The sequence below is a fragment of the Sorghum bicolor genome, chromosome 9, assembly GCF_000003195.3.
Source record: "Sorghum bicolor cultivar BTx623 chromosome 9, Sorghum_bicolor_NCBIv3, whole genome shotgun sequence".
NCBI lineage: Eukaryota > Viridiplantae > Streptophyta > Magnoliopsida > Poales > Poaceae > Sorghum > Sorghum bicolor.
Window position 1 is genome coordinate 53,468,316 of NC_012878.2, and position 9,911 is coordinate 53,478,226.

Here is a 9,911-nt window from a genome sequence, read left to right on the forward strand (position 1 = left end):
GAGCATGCGCTGCACCTCCATGGGTGTAGCCACGCACGCGACAAAGGTCAAAGGCAAGCAGGTGCAAGACCGCGCACGGCGTATCAAAGACATTCAAAAAGTTTTTAGATTTTAACAATATAGTACTCTCAATTTTATTTGATAAATATTATATAATCATAAAATAACTAGACTTAAAAGATGAACTTACAAATAAACTATATAATTAATTATTATTATTATTTATATTCAATGCTTTATATATTTAAAGTAAGATTCGACGTGATGTGACAGAGAATTTTTTTTTGTGTGTGAATGGACTAACAAGGCCAAAGGCCTTGCTTAGTTCACCCTGAAAATCAAAAAGTTTTCAAGATTTCCCGTCACATCGAATCTTGTGGCACATGCATGAAACATTAAATATAGATAAAAATAAAAACTAATTACACAGTTTAGCTGTAAATCACGAGACGAATCTTTTGATCCTAGTTAGTCCATAATTAGATAATATTTGTCACAAACAAACGAAAGTGCTACAGTACCGAAAACTTTTCACTTTTCGGAACTGAACAAGGCCAAAGTTTGGACGTAGCTACGCGCGCGTCGCACAACTACTCCTAGGCCTTGTTTAGGCCTTGTTTAGTTCGCAAAATTTTTTAAGATTCTCCGTCACATCAAATCTTGCGCCACATGCATGGAGCATTAAATATAGATGAAAACAAAAACTATTTGCACAGTTCATCTGTAAACCGCGAGATGAATCTTTTGAGTCTAGTTACTCTAAAATTGGACAATGTTTGTCAAATAAAAACGAAAGTGCTACAGTGCCGTTTTTCACCATTTTTTCGAACTGAACAAGGCCTTAGTTCACCCTGAAAACCAAAAAGTTTTCAAGATTCCCCGTCACATCGAATCTTGTGGCACATGCATGAAACATTAAATATAGACGAAAACAAAAACTAATTACACAGTTTAGCTGAAAATCACGAGACGAATCTTTTAATCCCAGTTAGTCTATAATTGGATAATATTTGTCACAAACAAACGAAATTGCTACAGTTCCGAAAAGTTTTCACTTTTCGGAACTAAACAAGGCCCTACTCAACGGTACTACACCACAAAACCAAAATTCTCATGGCCCGGCCGGCCGGCTCTCCTCCCCCCTCGCCGCGTTCCTCCCCGTGAACTTTGGAATCGATTCCAAATGAGCAAGCGGGACAGCTGAGTTCACGTCGCAGTACTACGGTACTGTTGGTACTAGCTAGTACTCGTACATCGCGCGCTCATGTCGCGTCGTAGGTCGTACCCTCCGGACCGCCCGACCATAATCTGGCGTACAACGTCGCTAGCCCACCTGACCGCGGGATCTTGCACCGCTCTCGTCGAGTTCCAAGGGATTATAGCCAGCTGCCATGAGCAGGCCCAGGAGCAAGCGCACGGGGCCTCATCGACCACGGACCGATGTGCCGGTCCGCCGCCCGCCCACGCGACACGGTCGACGACGACGGCGCGCAGGCGCACCACGGCCACGCCGCGCCCGCGCGGCCGAATTGGTGGTGGGCTGCTGGGTGTCCGCCAGGAAGCTGCGGACTGGTGCTCGGTCTGGCACGCACGGAGGAGGCTCACGAGTTGGTCCAACAGTCGGTCCATCCATCAACCCGCACGGGCTCGTTTACAAAAGGCCGGCCCGTCGGAGCCCCTACAAACTACGTATAACCCACAAAACACCCAATCCCTACGCGGATCGGAAGCCCTTGCCGAATTATATGTGGTCTTCTACATTTTGTAGTTGGCTGTTATTGCATCTTGCATAAGTGATAGGAATACAGAGCTTTAAATCTGAGCTTCATCGTCACACGTTGATTTTATTCCGTCCTCCGCCACTATATAGGATGGTGTCTACATCGATCTGTCTTGTGTGAGATTCCAAAACAGAAAAGGTTAGACCACCTAGGTTCGAGAAGAACTACATCTTGGGATTACCTTTATTATTGTTCGAGAATGATACAGATAGTTAGGATGAACTAAAGTTTATGTGCCTCCTTGACGAAGGCGTGAGGGGGGGGGGGTATTGATATGTTTCTGAGTGGTGTCGACAAGCAACAGATCAGGGGGAGCCTTTTATAAGGCCAGTCTCAATGCATAGTTTCATGGCACAGTTACCAAGACTATAAATTAGGTAATCGAGCCACAAGAGTTTCATAGGGATGAAACTCCTCTCTCATCTGATGAAACTCCTTCATTTAATGACCCTGCTAAGTCAGCAATTTGCTTATGTGGCACTCTATTTAATATGTATGACACTTCTATAAAACATACATTGAGACTGACCTAATTGACACACTCAGTGCATCCGGTTTTATGACCGAGAGTATGGTTATCCTAACTGAGTGGTGGTCCAATGAAGACTGCGGGTGCCCTGGCGCGGCCTTAGTCTAGCAACCTAGCACCAACGTTAGGATTGAATCTAACTAGGCTCGGATGTCATAGGTCTTGTTTAGTTCAACCCGAGAACTAATTTTTTTTTAAAATTCTCTATCACATCAAATCTTTCGGCACATGCATCTAAACAAGGCCATAGTGTGCATAAAGATTGAAGCCTAGCACCAATGTTGCGCTCCATAAAGCCATGCATAAAAGCCTCGCGCGCGACTGAATTAGGAATAAGAAGTTGAGGTAAGATTTTACAGTAGAGACTAGAGACTGCTTAATTAACATATACAATAACATGCGAAATGAAACAAAGTGTGTGCAAATCAAGGCAAAACCGTATGGCTGCAATTAATTTTATGTCAGATATTTTATTTTAGAAGGAAATGATGAGCTAACAAATTAACTAACTCTGGATGGGTCATAATAATAAAAATGAATTTAAAGAATTAGCTACCGCGCAATGATGAAGGGCTAAACCTTTTTCACGAATATATCTGTGTTTAACATGCAACCTCAGCCAAATAGAATTTAGCTTTCATTTGAATAAGCCTTGGAGCTTTGCAGCGGAAAGCTTTCAGAGATTTCTCTTATGCGCCGTTTGGACCTTTTCATTTACGGGAATTAAAATCTACTTAATAAATTAAGCTATTTGGCTTGAAGTTTGATATTTCTATCACTTTCTAAAGTTCGCACACATATATATGTCTATCTCAAATTCATATGGTGAGATGAAAATTGATTTTATAGATTATTATCCTATGTTTCTACTTTGCAACTTATAATACTCTCTTCAACTCACCTCCCTAAAGTAGAAATGCAACACATAAATATATCTCTCATATAGCTTACAATAATATACAAATACAATCCATATACAACCATATTAACTTAATTAATTTATGTATAAATTATAAATATTAAAATAAATTCAATTCCAAGGATCTAATAAACGGGGCCGGCCTAGGTTAGTTTTCATGGACTGTAGTGTATAGTTGAGTCCAGGAATCAACCAAAAATTTGTAGCCATCTATGTTACCCATGCAAAATGCAAACACATTCCAACTATTTTTCTACCTGTACAGAATTCTTCCAGAGAGCAGCAATATCTATCATACAAAAAAAGCAAACGGCGGTCCTTGCATCGAGTTGTTTTAAGGAACAAATTAAACCAGCAGAGACGGGGATAAAAGTTCCATTCCTTCAGTTTCCAGTGACGAAACTAGTCTAAGGGCGTGTCTGGTTGTATTAAAGTTTAATAGGTAATATTTATTTTATTTGGCAATTAATGTCTAATTATGGATGAATTAGTTTCAAAAGATTCATCACGCAAATTACTCTCTAGCTGTGTTTTTAGTTTCGTAAATAGTCTATATTTAGTACTCCATGCATATATTCAAACATTCGATGAACCTAATTTAGTCCCTGATTTGATACTAATAATTACCAAATAAGACGAAAATGCTACAGTACATGTTAAACTTTAACACCCCCAACCAAACATCTCCTAATATACTCCCTCCGATCCATTTTATATTCCTAATATTTGACCCAAATCTTGTCCAAAACGACTTCTAAATCCTATACGGAGGGAGTAATTAGATTTGTAAGGAATTATACTATCTAATGATTATAATGGCCTGTCTGCAGGGCTCTTCTCCAGCTCTAGCTCTGGCTCTTCAAGAGGAGGCCTAACAAATGTTTTTCTAGAGAAAACACTTTTAAGTAAAAAGCAGAGAAGCCGAAGCTGTTTTAGCGAAGCCATAAATTATGGCTTCTCTAAAACGGCTCTGGCTCCTCTAGAGAAGCCCCTCGCGAGGAGCCGTACCAAACACCCCCTAAGTTTATAAAGCATAAATGATATAATATAAAACAAATTAATGGTCAAAGTATAATCTAGAAGACTGTATATAACTCACGCCAGATAAAATAGACCAGAGCATGTATATATGTATCAAATACTCTCTTTGTATAGGATTTGGAAATCGTTTAGCATATCTACGCAGTCTTCAAAACACAACTTTGACCTCTTATTTTTATAAAAATATTTTTATGAAAGTATTTTTCAAGATAAATTTATTCATATAATTTTCACATTTATAAACTCAACAATTTAAAAATTATTGATGATTTATATTCTCAATATTTGATCAAAATCTTACCCAAAATGACTTCTAAATTTTATACCGAGGGAGTACGAATCAAAAATGAGAAAGCAGTTCCTAAAAAGAGCAGAAGAGGAATCCGATTCTCTCGGGGCCGTCTCGTGATCGACTGTTTCATATATTTAATTAATTTGTTTCGTCTACAAGAGGAACCAATAGCTAGCTAGCATGAAAGCAAACTGTTAACTCAAAACACTTGACCAATCCCATTACCATTTCATCATTGTACAATTGGCTTCCAAGCAAAGATTATGTGGCTCCCACACACCACAAGCACCACCAATTAATTTGGAGCTACAGTAGTGTATCACTACTTTGCCGGTGGCAGCATGACAGAGATTGCTCAATATTCTAGTTTATTATACTCGTCTACGATGGAGCCTGCGCAAGTGCGCATGCACATACGATACACATCATGCTCATGCGAGCTAGCTAGTAGGATTGGAATCACAGCTCGCCGTGCGGGCCGTAGCTAGAGGAACGTCGGCGGCGAGAACACGGAGTAGCTGTTGTCGATCAGCTGCGGCGCGAAGCTGTCGTCGTCGTAATCGTAAGCCGGCACTGAGACCTGGGCAGCGCCGGCAGCGGAGGCGGCGCCGTCCGATTATAGTTTTCCAAACGGGCCGCCCGGCACGGCACAGGCACGGGCACGACATGGCACGGCACGGCTAGGCACGGGCACGATAGGCACGGCGGCACGTCGTGCCGTGCCTGATAGTGCCAGCGTGCCGTAGTGATGGCCCAGGCACGGCACTATCAAGCAGAATCCGTGCCGTGCCGTGCCAACAGGCCCGATGGCACTGCAGTGCCCGTGCCAGCCCAGGCACGGCCACATGTTTCACAAAAATACTTTATCAGAATCAGAATTAAGTCAACAAGCAGTTTATGAAATCTAAATTGCCAGAAAAGAACCAGAGAAAGAAAACCAAAGTCCAAAGGAAACACACAAGCTAAGAAAATAGAAATATATTGGGAGCATGTGCAATGGCTGCCTCATTAAAACCTGCTAGGTAAAACTCACCCTTGTGAGAAACCCTAGTCAGGAAAAAGAGTACAGCCTAGCTCCATAAAAGTTCAATGTTCTTACATTGTCCAAGTTCTCATATTACAAACCCAAGTTCAAGCAAAAATAAAGATTAAACATGAAGTCCAGGAGCACTAATCAAGATAGAGTTCTTCAAATTCTTCTTCAAGCTCCTTGTCCTCAACACTGTGTTGCAACCTTGCCTCCGCCAACTCCCAGTCCTTGATGCAGGTGAGCCACTCCACTGTCTCCGGCTTCAGCCTCCTCCGCCGCTCCTCGATGATCCTGCCAGTCATACTAAACGTAGATTCTGAAGATATTGTAGACACAGGTACAGTTAAAACATCTTTAGCCATGATGGATAACACTGGATATGTTAGTTTGTGCTCATGCCACCATCTCAAGATGTCAAATGAATCATCCAACTGGCTAACAGTGTCACAGTCTAAGTATGAGACAAGTTCAGAAGCATTAGAAGCTGTAGAAGTAGCAGCATGCAGCAAAGCAGTAGCAGATGTATCTCTAGATAAATTAAGAGTAGAATGCAGGAGTGAAGTACCCCCACCAGAAGAACTACAATCATCATCATATATTTCATCCCAGGCAGATCTTTTCTTACCAGACAGGTTTTGAGGGACAGTCCTCCTCAACCTAACAGCTCCATATTTCTCCTCATACTTATTGTAAACATCAGTAAGCCTTGCTCTAGTGCCAACTTGATAAGCATTGTAATCTGTACTGGTAAGGTCCATCAATTTTCTCAACACTTTTGAAAAACCCTTCATTTTAGCTCTAGGATCTAAGATGAATGCAAAAGAATACAGCAAAGGTATATCCCTCCAATATTTATTATATTTATCTACCATAGGTTGAACCACATTTCTCAGATGAATGTCATTAGCATAATTTTTCAGGTGTATAGATATCTTAACCAGATAATGAAGCATAAGTGGAGAAGTAGGATAGTAAACACCAGACAAGGCAACAGTAGCATCATAGAAGAGTTCAAGAAACCTAAGTACTTTTTCAGCCACAGCCCAATGTTCTTCAGTTAGCAACAACTCACCTTCCTCACCTCTAGGATAGTTGGCATGTATAAAAGTAGTGAAAGGATCCTTGTGAGGAAACAAAGTCTTAAGCATGAGATATGTAGAGTTCCACCTTACATCCATGTCCAGCTGAAATTTTCTAGGCCTATAACTAGCTGCAATGCAGTAGTTCTTATATGCTGCAATTCTCTGGTTAGATGAGTTTAGAAATGATATTGCAGTTCTAAAAACTTCAAGCAAAGGTTTAAGATAATCAAGTGCCTCCTTAACAATCAAGTTTATTATATGGCATGCACAACGCTGATGCAAGAACATAGTAGTAACAGCAGATTCAGGATGTCTTGGATCCTCTGAAGGGACATCAAGACCAAGATATTTAGACAAAATAGGTCTAAGCATACGCATGGCAGAAACATTAGACGAAGCATTGTCCAAAGTAACAGCAAACACCTTTTCAAGCACACCATATTCACCAAGAACAGATGCAACTCTATCAGCAATGTTTTGTCCATTATGGGAACAATCAATAAGCACAAGACCAAGAACCCTCTTCTCTAATTGCCAATCAGGGTTTATGTAATGAGCAACAACACTAAGGTAATCCTCTTTAGCTTTGCCAGACCATATATCAGAGGTAAGGCACACACAATTAACAGAATCAGCAGACAAAACCTCAACAAGCTTACTCTTTCTATCAGAAAACATTTTGGTTAAGTCTCTTGTGGTGGTTTGTGTAGAGACAGCTTGGAACTTAGGATTATGAGCATTATTAATATATTCCTGAAAAGCAGGACATTCACCAAAGCTGATAGGAACATCTACCCTAGCAAGCAACCTACAAAGTTCAGTACGAGCACGCATAGGACAATACTCCCAATTACGCATAGAACCATCAGGATTAAAAGAAATCTGAGACTGACTAAACCCCCTAGTTTTCTCTCGCCTCTTAGCACATTTATCCCTATGACGACGTAGGTGGCCAGTGCCAATGGAAGATCTACCAGAGTACTCCTTTTTGCAATGGATGCAGACAGCACCATACCTGATCTTCTTACCTTTAGGACCCATCTTGAATAGCTTCTTGAAATCTTGCCAGACATCAGAGGTAGAGGGGCGTGATACCTGGTCCTCGTCGTCGTCGGCGTTCTCACGGTCTTCATCACCGTCAAGGTCGATGGGGTCATGTGCGCCATCTCCACCAGCTACAACTCCACGGCCGAAGAGCTCTTCTAACTCTTCTTCACCCATGTCGTCGTCGTCACCAGGGAGGTCGCGAACCCTCTCCATCTCTTCGGCCATGGCAGTGGCACTAGCCTCCACCGTGTCCTCAGAGACGGAGGGAGGCCGGGCCGGCATCGTCACTTGCCCTGGCCTCAATCGACTCAAGATGAAAGAAAAAAATAGAGCATATCAGAGCTATGCTTAGGGTTACACTAGAACAAGTCAAGAATAGCAGTTAAGAACTCAAAATGAAAGGTAAAAAAATCAAAAACAGAGCATATCAGAGCTAGGGTTACGGTTAGACTAGAACAAGTCAAGAACAGCAGTTAAGAAATCAAGATGAAAGAAAAAAAATAAAAAACAGAGCATATCAGAGCTAGGGTTAGGGTTAGACTACGGATCTAGGGTTTGTCTTTCTTACCTAGACGTCACCGGCGATGAAGACGGCGGAGCCAGAGCTCCTAGGAGTAGCGGATCCGCGGATCTGCAGAAGAGGTAGTGACTCAGTGCGACTTAGTTAGAGAAAGAAGAAGAAGAGCAGAAGGGGATGGCAAATATACCTGCTTCGTCGGAGCTCCAGAGCTGCGCCTGCCGGAGGACGAGAACATGAGGCGGGGTCCGCGGCCGCGGAGACGACGGCGACTCACCGTCGCCCTTTGGAGTTGTCTTTGCCCTTCGCCACCGTCGGTCGTCGGCGAAGAGGGCGAGAGCCAAGAGACCGAGAGTGGGAGACCAGGAGCCAGAGAGACCGAGAGGCGAGAGGAGGATGAAATGAATTAGGGTTCAGTGAACCGTTCCGTGCCCAGCCTGGCTGGCTTATATACCCGGCGAGTCGCGGATGCCCTGGATCGGACGGCCACAATCCATCGAGGGGAATCGAACGACTGCCAGATGCCGTGCCGATAGCGGGCCAGGCCACTTTACCGTGCCGTGCCCGGGCTGGCCCATGGGCCGAATTGGCAGCCCAGGCACGGGCACGGGGGTGGGCCGTGCCAGGCACGGGCACGCAGGCTACCGGGCCGTGCCGTTCTTGGGCCATGCTTTCTCGGGCCGTGCCTGTGCCGGCCCAGCGGGCCTGGCCCACTTGGAAAACTATACGTCCGATGACGGGGTGCTGACAGGGCTGGGCAGCAGCACCGCGCCCGCCTGATGATGCGTATCCACCGGGCTGCCCCCGCTGCTGTCGTCGGCGTCGATTGATGCGGCACCACCGCTGCTGCCGCCGCCGCTGTACTTGTAGGGATCGGCGTGGCGGCCGGTGAGCTCCTGCACCAGCGCGCGGAAGCCCGCCTCGCTGGTCGTCACCCGCACGGGGTTGCCGATGAACACCACCTTGATCGGCTGCTTCTTCGCGCCGCCGCCGGCGGCGGCAGAAGCCTTCCCCTTGCGCTTGCCCGAGCTGATGCTACTCACCGCGCCTTGGTGAGCATTGCTCTTGAAACCGTACTGCTTCCTGCGAATCCCTGGCGCGTCCATAGCCGGCCGGCCGATCGATCTCGGATCAGAGAACCGCGAGCTGATGATCGAAGGGGCTAATGGTGCACAGGGGATGGTGGTGGAGTGGAGGGAGTAGTGGCGACGCTGGGAGAGGATGGGGAGTGTATAAGATAGTGGATGAGTTTCCCGATTTAGGAGCCATGAAAGGACAGCGGGCACGACGTAAGAAGGAATTAGTGCACCTATCGTGGTACAGAGTATTTACAAACTGTGGCTCTGATTTGAGAGCCAAGTGGAACTAGCCATGTGGGGTTGGGGAACTCGGGGATGAGGAGGAGAATTGGGAAATTGGCCAAGCCCACCCAGGCTCTTGCATTTCTTTAATTTTCTGAAAACACAACATGCATGCTCAAATAAATGTACATATCCACTCACTTCTATAAACACATATATGCACATCTACCTGGCCCTAGCACCTTCGATAACTGCTGATTGGTAAAGTCACTACTGACCACAGACACCCACGGACAAATAGTGTCGATTCTTGTTGAGGCTTTGTTTACTTCCACCCAAAATCCAAAAACTTTTCAAGATTCCCTGTCACAT

At 44.3% G+C, this 9,911-nt stretch overlaps 1 pseudogene; it reads right to left on the bottom strand.

The window, feature by feature from the left end:
• Positions 5,022 to 9,344, bottom strand: LOC110430476 (annotated as a pseudogene).